Source organism: Amblyraja radiata, chromosome 17 (assembly GCF_010909765.2).
Source record: "Amblyraja radiata isolate CabotCenter1 chromosome 17, sAmbRad1.1.pri, whole genome shotgun sequence".
Classification (NCBI taxonomy): Eukaryota; Metazoa; Chordata; class Chondrichthyes; order Rajiformes; family Rajidae; genus Amblyraja; species Amblyraja radiata.
The window spans coordinates 48,830,237-48,845,368 of NC_045972.1; positions in this window are offsets into that span (position 1 = coordinate 48,830,237).

Below are 15,132 nucleotides of genomic sequence, written 5' to 3' on the forward strand. Positions count from 1 at the left end.
CCCCCCTCCGTGGCCTCCATGACAGAGCTCCCCCCCCCGTAGTCTCCACGCTGGAGCTCCCCAAGGTCCCTGTGTCGAATGGTACATTTATATGTGCGCGGTAACACTTCTGTTTCGACGTGCATATCGTCTGACTTACTCAATGGTCCGTGGAGGTGGGAGTGGGGTGTGGACCAGGTGTGGACCGGGTATGGACCAGGTGTGGACCGGGTGTGGACCGGGTGTGGACCGGGTATGGACCAGGTGTGGACCAGGTATGGACCAGGTGTGGACCGGGTGTGGACCGGGTATGGACCAGGTGTGGACCAGGTGTGGACCAGGTGTGGACCGGGTGTGGATCGGGTGTGGACCAGGTGTGAACCAGATGTGGACTGGATGTGGACTGGGTGTGGATTGGGGACTGAGGGTGGGGTGGGGTGGTTTTGTAGCTGTGAGAAGCCGACAGTAACATTGTTGGTTCACGAGAGCTGATACGCGGCAGGAAATGCCGGAAATACTCAGCTGGTCAGGCAGCGATTACGAAGAGAGAAGCTGAGTACGTTTCAGGTTGATGTCATCATCAGACCTGTAATTTCTTTCTATCTTTCAATGACATTTCATCTGAAGAAGGCTTGTCGACCTGAAACGTCACCTATCCATGTTCTCCATAGATGCTGCCTGACCCACTGAGTTACTCCAGCACTCTGTGAAACGTCACCTATCCATGTTCTCCACAGATGCTGCCTGACCCGCTGAGTTACTCCAGCACTCTGTGTCTATCGGGGCATTTTAACACGGCCATATCATTGTTGGGCGTTTCAAGGACTGGCATGCAGCAATTGCGATGCTGCTGTTTATAGAAGAGATGAAGAGCGGAGTTTGAAGGAGTTGGTGATCACAGCAAGATGAGACAACTGATCCATGGTGGTGTAAAGCCCACCACCCCTCAGTATCGCTGTCTCTACTGCACCTGGATAACTCTTGTAGGGAAATGACTCTTCCCCTGCATGGCCACAGCTGCAGTAACGTCTGATGCAGGTGTGGGCTGCGGTGTGATCCAGGTGTGGGCTGCGGTGTGATCCAGGTGTGGGCTGCAGTGTGATCCAGGTGTGGGCTGCGGTGTGATCCAGGTGTGGGCTGCGGTGTGATCCAGGTGTGGGCTGCGGTGTGATCCAGGTGTGGGCTGCGGTGTGATCCAGGTGTGGGCTGCGGTGTGATCCAGGTGTGACCAGAGGCTACGCTCCTACATTCAGTGCGTGTAAGATAACTAGATAGGGACACAAGAGTACATCACAGTCACTGACTTGTAGATAATGCTCAAGGCTATCAGCAAGGGAAGTCAGTAAGACCCAGTCAGCACCCAGCTATCGGGGGCTGGTGACTTCTGTTCCCTACTGTGCAATAAGAGAGAAGCCAATTCCTTCAATGACATTACCATTATTGTCTTCTCTGTGCATAGTTGTCAGCTCATCATTGTTCACCACTCAACTGCACCAGCCATATATATGCAGGCAGAATCTGCCTATCCCATGGCACCTACCTTTCTTCCAGAAACCCAGGGCTATTCCACCCTCCAGAAAGCACGTCAGGAGCGTGCCGGAACTATCTCACCATGCCTAAACGGGTACAGCTCCAACAGCACTCGACAAACTCAAGTTCATGCAAGATGAAGCAGTGTTCCACCCCACCCCCCTCCCCCACCCCTCTCCCCCGCCACTCACCAAGCAGTCATTGCCTCCCCTCTGGTGCACAGTGGGTGCAGGGTACCCAACACCATCTCCCAAAGTTGCCATTGCTACCACCAAAATGAACCATGGCAGTACATGCGTGGGCACATCACTCCCTGCAGGTCCTCGACAAGGGGCATCATGGTGGTGCAGCGGTAGAGTTGCTGCCTCACAGCACCAGAGACCCAGGTTTAATCCTGACTACGGGTGCTGTCTGTCCAGAGTATGCATGTTCTCCCTGTGACCCGCGTGAGTTTCCTCCGGGGACTCCGGTTTCCTCCCACATCCCAACGACGTGCAGATTTGTAGGTTAATTGGCCCTATGTAAATTGTCTCCTGTGTGGAGCATAGAATGTGCGTGGTTGATTGCTGGTCAGCATGGACTGGGTGGGCCGAAGGGCCTGGTTCTACACTGTATCTCTAAACTAAACTAAAGTCACACACTTGAAAGCGTTCCATTCCTTTGGCACGGGCACTGGTTCTAAATCCTACAAGAGTGCCCTCACTGAAGTCCTGCAACACAGGCCAAGACAGTTGTTCGCCATCACCTTCTAGGGACAATCAGCATTGGCCATAAATACTGGCCTTGCCTGCAGCTCCCTCGTTGTGAAACAGATAGAAATAAACAATGAAAAGCCTCAAACACCAGTGCAGACTGTCTGGGCTAATGGCCTGTCTCTGAATTTATTTAGGATATCAGGAGGAGTTATTTAAAGCTCAGTAATGGTGCCGCCCTTGGTGTGTTCCCCAAGCCTACTCTCCTCACTGAGAGCATTAATAAATAAAGCAACACCATCTGAGGAACAAAGTGTGAACATGGGCAGCAGATTCCAGCCATGGCTTTGGCGAGGTTAGACCTTAAACCAGGGCTCTCCCCCCATCCATTCTATTTAACAACTCCACTGTCAGAATGCATTCAACATATTAATTTCAGCAAGGCCCTGAAAGAAATTAAAAAATGTCCAAATATCAGTCATGGGAATAACAGTCTTGATGATTTTCTTCCTAAACTGCAATATGCTTCAGGGACATTAATAAGAAAGCAAGCGTTCATGAAAGGAGAGGATGAAGTGAAGGTAATAAATCCTGGCCGTTTCCTGCGTGTGACAGCTGGTGACAGATGCAGATTACAGATATGAGTGACAAGTAATGGCTTTTGCAAGCGTGAATTACTAGCTGACACGCCCCATCACTAAAGCATAACTCTTCATATTCTTGTTCAATATGGCTCTCCATCCATCCTTGAGGATAGATTAAGCATGATACCAGAACATAAGGTACTATTAGGAACTTGGTTGAAACTGTTCACACTCTCAGCATCATTGCACATTTAACAGAAGTGGTCGACTTTCACAGCATGGATCCAGTCAAATATAAAGTTGTGTTTGAGGACTAGCGAGGGTACGAGGCAGTTGCTGCAGTTTGCATGTTGGCCATGTATTGTAAACTAACGAGTCTAGTGGATGGGAGCACATGTCTGTAAAAAGGATCCATTGCTTCATCCAAAGTGTCATTCTCATCTTCTTATTTCCACTTTGTTCCTTGTCTCTCCTTGTTTCTTGCTATGTGGTGTTTATTCCCAGCATACAATCTGTTGCTGCTTGAATTAGCAATAATAACAGTAGTGGAGCTTACAACAGAGTGCCTGTACATAGTGTAATAGAGGTGATGTTACAGGATACACCCAGTCCTCAACGCAGACTTGTGCCAAAAACTCTAGAAGTGACCATTTTTGATTTATCTTCTAACTGGATAAGTTCTTTATGACGTTGGATCCACTGAGGTACTTCTCCAATTGGCCATTTACCTATCTGCCTTAATTGCTATCTTCACAAAAGCATATGTAGATTTGCTTCACATAAGCATTAGCATACGATGAGGGTTTGACGGCACTGGGCCTGTACTCGCTGGAGTTTAGAAGGTTGAGGGGGGACCTCATTGAAACTTACAGAATAATGAAAGACATCGATAGAGTGGATGTGGAAAGGATGTTTCCACTGGTGGGAGAGTTTAGGACCAGAGGTCACAGCCTCAGAAATAAAGGATGTTCTTTTAGAAAGGAGGTGAGGAGGAATTTCTTTAGTCAGAGGGTAGTTAATCTGTGGAACTCATTGCCGCAGAGGGCTGTGGAGGCCAAGTCAGTGGGTGTTTAAGGCAGAGGTAGACAAGTTCTTGATTAGAACGGGTGTCAAGGGTTATGGGAAGAAGGCAGGAAAATGGGATTAGGAGGCAGAGATCAGCCATGATTGAATGACGGAGTGGACTCGATGGGCTGAATGGCCTGCTTCTACTCGTATAACTTGTGAACTTGTGAACATAACCACCGCAATCCCATGCAATAGCGATTCCTGATCTGGACTGGAGGCGGGAGTTGAACCAATTCTCTCTATGGCCAATCCTACATTTATCCTCCCCACATTCTCTTCCACTCCCCAAGATTGCGCTCCTCACCTACAAACTCGGGGCAATTATTGTGTCCAATTAACTGCTTATCACTGTAACTGGGCACACGTGGCAATAAACTCAACTAAACTCACTGGACAACCTGCTTGTTTTTTGGGGTGTGACAGGAAACCAGATCTAGAGGAAACATGTGCAGACTCCACACAGCCAGATTGATCCACCCAAGATTAGGATTGAACCTGGGTCTCTGGCACTGAGAGGCAGTGGCTCCATCAGCTGTGATGCCCCAGTCTAGAGCCATGACTATCATAAGTTCTAGGAGCAGAATAAGCCCACTCAGCCCATCAAGTCTACTCTACCATTCAATCATGGCTGATCTATCTTTCCCTCTCAACCCCATTCTCCTGCCTTCTCCACATAACCCCTGACACCCGCACTCATCAAGGATCTGTCAATCTCCACCTTAAAATATCCATTGACTTGGCCTCCACAGCCGTCTGTGGCAATGAGTTCCACAGATTCACCACCCTCTGACCTAGATACCATCTGGGTTCAATATTTGGCATCATCGCCTCCATGTGGCAGGTGTACAGTAATGACATCACCCTGTAACATCAACTAGTTATTCGTATTTTTCCCATTTATATTTCTTCAATTATTTTCAAGCTGTAATGAGATAAAAATGAAGTTGCCACTTTTGAATTATTAATCTACCTTGATGGACGTCTAATAACTATGATGAGCAACGATTACAATGGGCTTCCTTAATTCAATCAGCATAATTTTGCATAATAATATAACAAATGTGTCAGGCTTTCCCATGTTGTCTCATTTATCTTGAACTAAGCAACTTCCAACAACCTCATATATCGCTTAGGTAGTTTACACCCCAGCGGTATGAACATTGACTTCTCCAATTTCAGGTAGTCCCTGCTTTCACCCTCCTTCCCCTCCCCTTCCCAGCTCTCCCTCAGCGCACTGTCTCCGCCTCTTCCTTTCTTCTTCCCTCCCCCCCCCACCCCCACATCAGTCTGAAGAAGGGTCTCGACCCGAAACGTCGCCTATTTCCTTCGCTCCATAGATGCTGCCTCACCTGCTGAGTTTCTCTAGCATTTTTGTCTACCTCCAACAACCCAGATTTGTTTTAAGCTTCTGAACTTGGCCATGTTTTTGGTCTCAAGTCTGGTGACTCTCTTGACTTGACTCTTGACTTGGTGCTGCTTCTGTTTGTAACCCTAGGGAGATGTTTGTCATCAGAGGGAGATGGTCTGCTGGGTGATGCAGGCTGTCCTGACCTCCTGTAGCAATGGAGAAGAGTTTGCACGCTCACTCCATGACTGCGTGGCTTTCCCCCGAATGCTCCATTCTTCTTCCCCGTGTCAAAGAAACATAGAAACATAGAAACATAGACAATAGATGCAGGAGTAGGCCATTCGGCCCTTTGAGCCATTCAATATGATCATCGCTGATCATCCAAAATCAGTATCCCATTCCTGTTTTCTCCCCATACCCTTTGATTCCGTTATCCCTAAGAACTAAATCTAACTCTCTCTTGAAAATTGTCCTCCACTGCCTTCTGTGGCCATTCTGTAAGAAATTCCACAGATTCACAACTCTCTGGGTGAAAATGTTTTTCCTCATCTCAGTCCTAAATGGTCTTATTCTTGAACTGTGACCCCTGGTTCTGGACTCCCCCAACATCGGGAACATTTTTCCTGCATCTAGCCTGTCCAATCCCTAACGGATTTTATATGTTTCTATAAGATCCCCGTCTCATCCTTCGAAATTCCAGTGAATACAAGCCCAGTCGATCTATTCTTTCATCAAAGAGATGGGTTTGTAGGTTAATTGGCCACTGAAATTGTTTTGGGTCAGATGGCTAGTCATATTGTTGTGCATCTGTGAGCTGGCAGAGACTAGATGCCCAATGCCTCTTTTGTGCGTGGGAATTTGGACAGCATGAATCGAGTGATCATTACTGAATGATTACAATCAGCCACGTTTACCACTCCTGGTTTATCATCTATATTTATGTTGCTTTCCCAGGCTTTGTTTATTATCCTCCATTTTCCTTGGCTTCACTGCTGCCTTATTTTAAAATTGTGAATGTACTTTGTTTCCTGAAAAAGATAAAATAATTAATGATACCTCCTGTTCAAAATCTTTTTATGCAAAAATGACCAACAATTGTTGAAACATGAGAGTGTTGAATGGAAATAATTTTGTGATATGGAGAACAGAGTAATGGAAGGGATGTCCAACTGGGCATTATTGACAACAACCACTGTGCATATATTTAATGCAGTCATATCAGGTTGCTGCATTATTTTAGAAGCTATTTTTATGGATTGATTAATAGTTGAAACATTTACCTCTCTGTGTAATTAGTGGAGAGTGGAATTTGATGCAGGCAAATAATATTGTACATTAGTTTTCCAATGATCATTTCAAATCATTCTATTCTGTGTTTACTTCAACTTTTGAGACAAGAGGGTTTGAGTTACTTTAAACACATTATTGAGAAGGTACTTAATGGCTGGTTCCAGAGTATACGGCAATGTTGGAGCCAAGTAGAAACATAGGTGGTGGGAGAGGAGGTGGGATCAGGGACTGCTGTTCAACATGGGATGTCTGGACGAGATGTCTGGAAGCTGCAACGGTGTGAAGTGGTGTTTAGTTTAGTTTAGAAATCCAGTATGGAAACCGGCCATTCGGCCCACTGAGTCTGCGCCGACCAGCGATCCCCGCACACTAACAGTATCCTACACACACTAGGGAACAATTCACACATACACCAAGCCAACTAACCTACAAACCTGTATGTCTTTGGAGTGTGGGTGGAAACCGAAGATCTCACGGTCACGGGGAGAATGTGCAAACTCCGTAAAGACAGCACCCGTACAGACTGTAGTCAGGATCTAAGCCGGGTGTCTGGCGCTGTGAGGCAGCAACTCTACTGCTGCGCCACCATGCCACCCATCATGTCTAGTAGTTATGTACAAAGGTAGAGGTGCATGACTCGTGTGTCAGTACAGGGAACGTGCACTAGGATCATCTTTTCACAATGTTACAGATAAACAACAAATAGACTGGAGATTTGTCAAGTCATTTTTAGTTCAGGAGACATCTGTTATTTACTCAGGCTTGACTCAAACAGTTATGATTTCCTCTAAATATCTGATGTATTTCTGCTTGGTATCAAACTCATATCTGCCTTGATCACTTTTCTATACACAATTGTCAGATCTCTTTATCCACACTTCCAAACCATTGTGGCATGTAATGTCACTAGATATTAACAGCTTCAACTATGAACATTCAATAAAAGATGCAGAGTGCTGGAGTAACTCAGCGGGTCAGGCAGCATCTGTGGAGAACATGGATAGATGGCGTTTCACAGAGTGCTGGAGTAACCCAGCGGATCAGGCAGCATCTGTGGAGAACATGGATAGGTGACTTTTCACAGAGTGCTGGAGTAACTCAGCGGGTCAGGCAGCATCTGTGGAGAACATGGATAGGTGACGTTTCACAGAGTGCTGGAGTAACTCAGCGGGTCAGGCAGCATCTCTGGAGAACATGGATAGGTGACGTTTCACAGAGTGCTGGAGTAACTCAGCGGGTCAGGCAGCATCTGTGGAGAACATGGATAGGTGACATTTCACAGAGTGCTGGAGTAACTCAGCGGGTCAGGCAGCATCTGTGGAGAACATGGATAGGTGACATTTCACAGAGTGCTGGAGTAACCCAGCGGGTCAGGCAGCATCTGTGGAGAACATGGATAGGTGACTTTTCACAGAGTGCTGGAGTAACTCAGTGGGTCAGACAGCATCTCTGGAGAACATGGATAAGTGAGGTTTTGGGTTGGGACCCTTCTTCGGAGATTCTGCCCGACCCGCTGAGTTATTTCAACACTTTGTGTCTTTTTTTGTAAACCAGCACCTGCAGTTCCCTGTGTCAACATGAACATTCGTTGTAAATGAGAATTGAAAATAATGAAACAGATTGTAACAGATTGAATTGAGCAAAATCTCTTTAAAATATCTCATCTGATGTGGAATAGTTTGCATTAAGAAAGTGTGTGCATCTTGTGACGGTGGTGTAAGGGTGTTCCAGGTAAAAGAGGAGGTGCTGGCAGACAGACACTAGCACGCATCATCAACAATCTGATATGCTGTTTGTTCCATGTGGGATTCGATTCCAGCTTTAAACACTATCTGCTGTGCACTGGACCATTAAGTGGTAATTCACTGGAGTGAATTATCATTTTTAATTTCACTGGAGTGAATTATCATATTGCTGGATGGTGAAATTATCATTCATGTCCACAGAATAAATTATATTCTGCTATGATGCGGACATGAAGTATGCATGTTCATTTCTGAAGAGCATTTCAACCATAAATCTACAGCTTTAGCTGCAACGTGAGTTGGCTTTTTACTTTGGCTTTCGGGATAAAGATGAAACTTCGTTCAGGATCCCTGTACAGTGTCTGATGGAAACTGCCTCACCGAGAAACCAAACCAGCATTTGCATGCACTATATTTAACAATCTTTAACTTACATTTTACTGCTTATTTAAAATCCCTGTCAATTTGAGTGTGTTTAGGTTTTATATTTAAGAGCTAAAAAGAGAAAATCTGGAGAAGATTATAGCACAAAGAGATGAACTTGACCAATGATCAATGCAAGACATTTTTTTTGCATTGAATGTAATGGCACTCTGGGAAGGGCTAGTTAGACTAAATGACAGCCCACCATTTGTATAGTTCTCTGGGCCACACTGGCAGTTCCAAAAGCAATGGAGTATATTTCTATAATCATAAAATACTGTCAAACTATTTCACCAGAACAATATATTTATGGTAGGCACACAAAAAAGCTGGAGAAACTCAGCGGGTGCAGCAGCATCTATGGAGCGAAGGAAATAGGCAACGTTTCTGGCCGAAACCCTTCGCTGAGTTTCTCCAGCTTTTTTGGGTACCTTCGATTTTCCAGCATCTGCAGTTCCTTCTTAAACACAATATATTTATGGTATTTGTGAATAGACAGTCAGCTGTAAAATGCTACAGAAATATGTTTAAAGCAGCTCAAGTAATCTGTATGTATGCCAGAGATGCAATAATATAGCACCTTCCCCATCCCATGATGTCATGGACAAAAGCAGAGCAATGAGAAACGAGGCTGACAGAGGCTGTGGGGAACATGCTTACACAAGTCAGGACCCCTTCATTTGTGCAAGACTTGCTTCATGATAAGCCCCGTTTGCAGCTTTCCCCGCCAGTCAGCACAAGCCTACCTGAGCACTGTGCCCAACCCCCTGCCCTGCCCTCTCCACACGCACTGATGTGTAGTCAAACACCACTCCAATGCTCTCTTTAAATCAGGGCTGCCAACATCGGGTGAGAGTTGAGAGTGAGAAATTGCGAGAGAGCGATGCGATCGAGGAGGGGGGGGGGGGGGGGGGTGTGGGAGGGGGGGGGGATGTGGGAGGGGGGTGTCCATCCTCCCATGGTAGGGAGCTTTTCCATTTTTTCAGCTTGAAATTGTGCAATCTGTTGCATATTGTAGTGAGTCTTTTAACTTACACTTTTTTTTTGTTTTGTTTATTTAAATAAATTAACTTACACTTGAATGCAACATTTATGCTTCAAATTGGATTAGTAATTAATAAGGTTAGGCTAAATTACATTCCTAATTACATTCCACAGTAGAGCCAGGCTCTGATAAACAGGTGCAGCACATGAATGACCTTAGTATATTCGTGTATTGAAATCAGATTACAATTCATGCTGTTATGCATATATATATAGAGAAACAAAAACATAGAAACAAGGCAAGAGGAGTCACTGACCCTCATCTCCCCCGACCCCAGCTGGACACAGAGCACCTGGACCGGCCCGCATTCCCGGGGGGGGGGGGGGGGAAGAGAGGGAAATGCTCCCCGGACATCATCAAATGGGACTAGTTTAGATGGGGCATCTTGGGATAAATAGGACTAGTTTAGATGGGGCATCTTGGGATAAATAGGACTAGTTTAGATGGGGCATTTAGATGTTTCCATGCTGTAGGACTATGACACATTGTAGAAAGGGTGCAATTGCTCTGGAGTGGATCCAGGGGCGATTTATGAACATATTGGCAAAGCTGGAATTTTTTTTTCACTTTGAAGAAAGATTTGATAACTGGGATTGTATTCTCTGTAGCAACGGAGGTGAAGAAAAAACTTAGTTGAGGTGAATAATATTATGAGAATAGGACCTGTTTCGCAATATGCAACAGATTGCACAATTTCAAGCTGAAAAGTGGAAAAGTTCCCTACCGTGGGAGGGGGGACACCCCCCTCCCACACCTTCCCCCCCCCTCCCACACCCCCCCTCCCACACCCTCGCCGCCCCCCCCCTCCCACACCCTCCCCCCCCCCCCACCCACACCCTCCCCCCCCCCCACTCGGTTGTTACACTCCCTCGCAATTTCTCACTCTCAACTCTCACCCAATGTTGGCAGCCCTAATGTGGGTGAGGCAGTATCTATGGAGCAGCAGTAAAAAATGCTGGAGAAATGCTTGTCTGAAGAAGTGTCAAGCCCCTGTCCCACTGTACGAGGTAATTCAAGAGGTCTCCCGAGTTTTCCCGTGATTCGAACTCGGAGAATCTCCGTAGCGGGTCCGTAGGAGTTCGTGGATGTCACGTAGCGGCTCGTAATGCTAACGGTAGGTACTCGGGACATCTGGTAAACTCGTGACGTTTTTTCATCCCTGCAAAAAATGTCCACGAGTAAAAAAATGCTCGTGATGAAAAAAATTGTTACTTTTTACTCGTATGAGCCGCTACGAGACATTCACGAACTCTACGGAACTGCTACGGACATTCTCCGCGTTTGAATTACGGGAAAACTCGGGAGAACTCTTGAATTACCTCGTACAGTGGGACAGGGGCTTTAGTCATAGATGCTGCCTCACCCGCTGAGTTTCTCCAGCAGGTTTGTCTACATTGCCATTTAAAATAGTGTACGATGGGCTTAAGCCAATTAAATTGCTCGTTCTTTACAGGAAACCGGCCGACAGAAAACTATTCTCATTGGTGAGTATGGAGGAATGTGACTTTATTTATTTATTTATTTATTTAATAAAATAAATTAAAAAACTTGAGCGTGAGAACTTCTGTCATCAGCGTGAGAGCGTGAGAATTTTGTCAAATGCGTGAGTCTCACGCTCAATGCGTGTGAGTTGGCAGCCCTGCTTTAAATTCACCCGCGATACCACTGTGGTTGGATGAATATCGGGTAATGATGAGTCCGAGTACAGGAGAGAGATTGCTATCCTGGTTGATGCAGCCAGAAGAATAATCCTGGCAAGACCAGGAGATGATTGTGGACCTTGGGTTGGGAAATCAGAATGTCTTCATTGCTGGGATGGCAGCAGAGAGGGTCAACAGTTCCTGGGCATGTACATCACTGGGATGATGCGAGGTGAGGAAAAACCAGAGAGTTGTGACTGTGGAATTCTCTGCCACAGAAGGCAGTGGAGGCCAATTCACTGGATGTTTTCAAGAGAGAATTAGATTTAGTTATTAGGGCTAACGGAATCAAGGGATATGGAAAGCTGGAAATGGGGTGCTGATTTTGGATGATCAGCCATGATCATATTGAATGGCAGTGCTGGCTTGAAGGGCTGAATAGCCTACTCCTGCACCTATTGTCAATGTTTCTATGTCTGTTTCTATGACCTGTCCTGGGTCATACACTAATCACAAGGAAGTCTCTCCAATCACACAACTTCCTCAACCCTTTCAGGGATTTGCATGTTGCTAAATATGTTATTGAACTTCTCAAAGTATTCAGTGGCGAGCACACTGACTGGTTGAATCATGGCCTGGGTGGTCCAAAAACTCAAATGCTCAAGAACAAAGGAGGTGGCAGAGAATGGTAGACACTGCCTGGCATGTCATACATACTGACCTCCCCACGTTAAGGGATCTGCCAAAGTGTTCCTTCAAGAAGGCAGCTAGTATCATGAGATACCCACACCAGCTGGGCTCTCTCTGCTATCAGCAGAAAGAAGGCACAGGAGGCCGGGAACTGTTACCTCAACAACAGTGGGAAGAGGCTGTTGATGGGGAACCAACCATCAGGTTCTTACATCACCATGCATGGCCCCATGTCACCACCATGTCACCCCAGCGCTGAACCTCTGTCGACCTGACATTGCAATGGCTGCTCTACCTACTCTGGATTTTGCACTCATGGTCTGGTTTACTTTGAGTGGCTGATCATTTATCGTATATTTACATTGTATTGTTGCACCTAATATGCCTGTAAAGCTGGAACTAATAAGAATGTCATTGTTCTGGTACATATCCAGTGCACATGAACATGAATGCACCAATCATTCTTGTGCCAGTTTCTGTGGGTCAATACTGAATCCAGATGGCATCATCTGGCCTGTGTCTGTTGCCACTCAATGGTAGACGTGTTACCACAGGTGCCTGAGACAATCTCCTGATGGTCGCTCCCTGATCACGAAATGACCACGAGCGCAATGAAAAGCGCACAAAACCGCTTTTGTGTCCAAACCGTGCAAATGAGTCCAATGGCAGGCATCTCTGTCCGCAGCACCAGCTGCACATGCACAACGATGGATCTGGCATGATGAAACGGATCGTGGATCCTGGAACTAGCGACCCCTGTATCAGGACCCATCACAGCTTGGTTTGGGAACAGCTTCATCCAAGACCACAAGAAATTGCAGTGAATTGTGGACGCAGCCCAGACCATCACACAAAAAATTATATACATTTATACCTCACGCTGCCTCGGCAAGGCCAGCAACATAATCAAGGAAGAGTCGCATCCTGGACACTCCCTCTTCTCCCCTCTCCCATCGGGCAAGAGGTACAGAAGTGTGAAGACGCACACCTCCAGATTCAGGGACAGTTTCTTCCCGCCTGTTATCAGGCAACTGAACCATCCTACCACAACCAGAGAGCGGTGCTGAACTACTATCTACCTCATTGGTGACCCTCAGACTATCTTTGATCGGGCTTTACTGGCTTTACCTTGCACTAAACATTATTCCCTTATCATGTATCTGTACACTGTGAACAGCTCGATCGTAATCATGTATTGTCTTTCCTCTGACTGGTGAGCACGCAACAAAAGCTTTTCCCTGTACCTCGTTACACGTGACAATAAACTAGACTGAACTGCTTTAACTGTATAAAATAATTCAGCATTTTCAACCTGACCTGAACGATGTCACAACATCATTTGATTTGGCCCAATATCACTGATATTGAATTGTTGTGGGCTTTTAAATGTCCATCCAGTATTTCAGATGTTGAAACCATTAATTTGTGTCTGTTCTTTTACAACATTGTTTACAACGAAACACCCATAACCTTAAACATTAGGGAGATCTTTGCATTCTGAATGCGTCTGTCAGACTTTAAATGCAGCATGCAGCCAGCAATGCAGGACACAAAACAAAACGACATCATGTTAGAGCTGATGATAGAGTCCTGTAATTGGACTTTGTCCATTGTGCTTTGATACCCAGTATATATACTTTACAAGAATACACCTCATAATTGCACAGGCTATTATCAACCTCAACTTGAAATAATATGTACAATCCTGATGGCTGTTTAGTTTCAGCTTCACTCCTTGGAGCATACTGCAGAAATGTTAAAAATCTTTTTCTTATCTACACGAACAACATAACTTTGACAGAAGATTGAATGTGTTCACTTTGCTTCATCAGCTTTAACAGACTGTCAGATATGGCTTTTTTTCTGCGGGAAATGAATGATGGAAATGGTTTTTGGCTTTAGATTTTTTGCTAGGCACCAGAGTAAATGATCACAGTACTAGCTCTTTTAACCTTATCTATCATACTGAAACGTTTTCTCTGCCTCCAATATAACATGTCAGAGTCGATTAAGGACATCCTTCAATGAGGTATAATTCACAGATTTTAGTAATGAATCCAAGAGCGCTGGAGTATTAAAGAGACTGTGAATACTTAATCACTGATAGGTTGCAATACGCCTTTTACTGAACCCACTTCACTCTTTGGTGCGCTGTGTCTGAAAATGCTTTTTTTTCCCTTGATGGTAAAGTATGAAAGGGCAGGTACAATGGCAGAGCATATGTCACATTTTATTCTACTGACAGTCTGGTGAAAGATATTGCTGTTCTGGTACGTTCAGCTATGCTCATCTGGTACTTGAGCACACATTATTTTCTGCAGACTTGGATCACTTTGGACAGTATCATTAAATGCCACGTCATTACCTGTTATGGAGTGGTATTCTCACTTGAAGCGCCTCCTGGGATGCAGGGAGAGAGGCCGATGGGTAACGATGGAACATGCATTAAAATTTCAATGTAAGCGCTATTGACTTTGACTTTTCTGAAGCCAAGTGCTGTAGTTTGACTGCACGATGGTTTTTTGTCACAAGCTGCAGACGTGCATCAGTTGAAAGTTGCGATGAGTTGAATGATGTGGATAGGTGAAGGGTCCGGTGGGATCGCATCGCTAGCGTTGAGCAGAAGGGGGTAAATTGAAGGTTTATTTATCCAATTGGCTGTCAAGGTCAGCTTACTGAAGTGCTGTCCTGTGAGCACTTTCAAAATGCCAAAACCTGGAAAATTACTCAGATCGGCCAACAAATCCGTGACCTTTGTGCAGAACCATCAGCTTGCCAAAATCCTTTTTAATAGTATGGGAAGGATTTACTCCCACTTGGCAAACTAAAATCAAGACTTTATGAACATATTTGCACTCTTCTTCTCCTCGGCTCATACTAAATGATAGATATAAAGAACGGGACATAAAGAAGAAAGAAGCACTGGTCATTGATTTTTGCTGAGGATTGTATTTGATAGTCAGATTGTGATGGGCAGTATATTGATTTAAACATTCCTATCCCCTTTCAAAGAGTACCTTGTGTAAGGCATGGCCGTCCCTAATTGCCAGTTATGGCCTCACAGATGTATGGGACACTTTAATTATCTTTTTATGCTT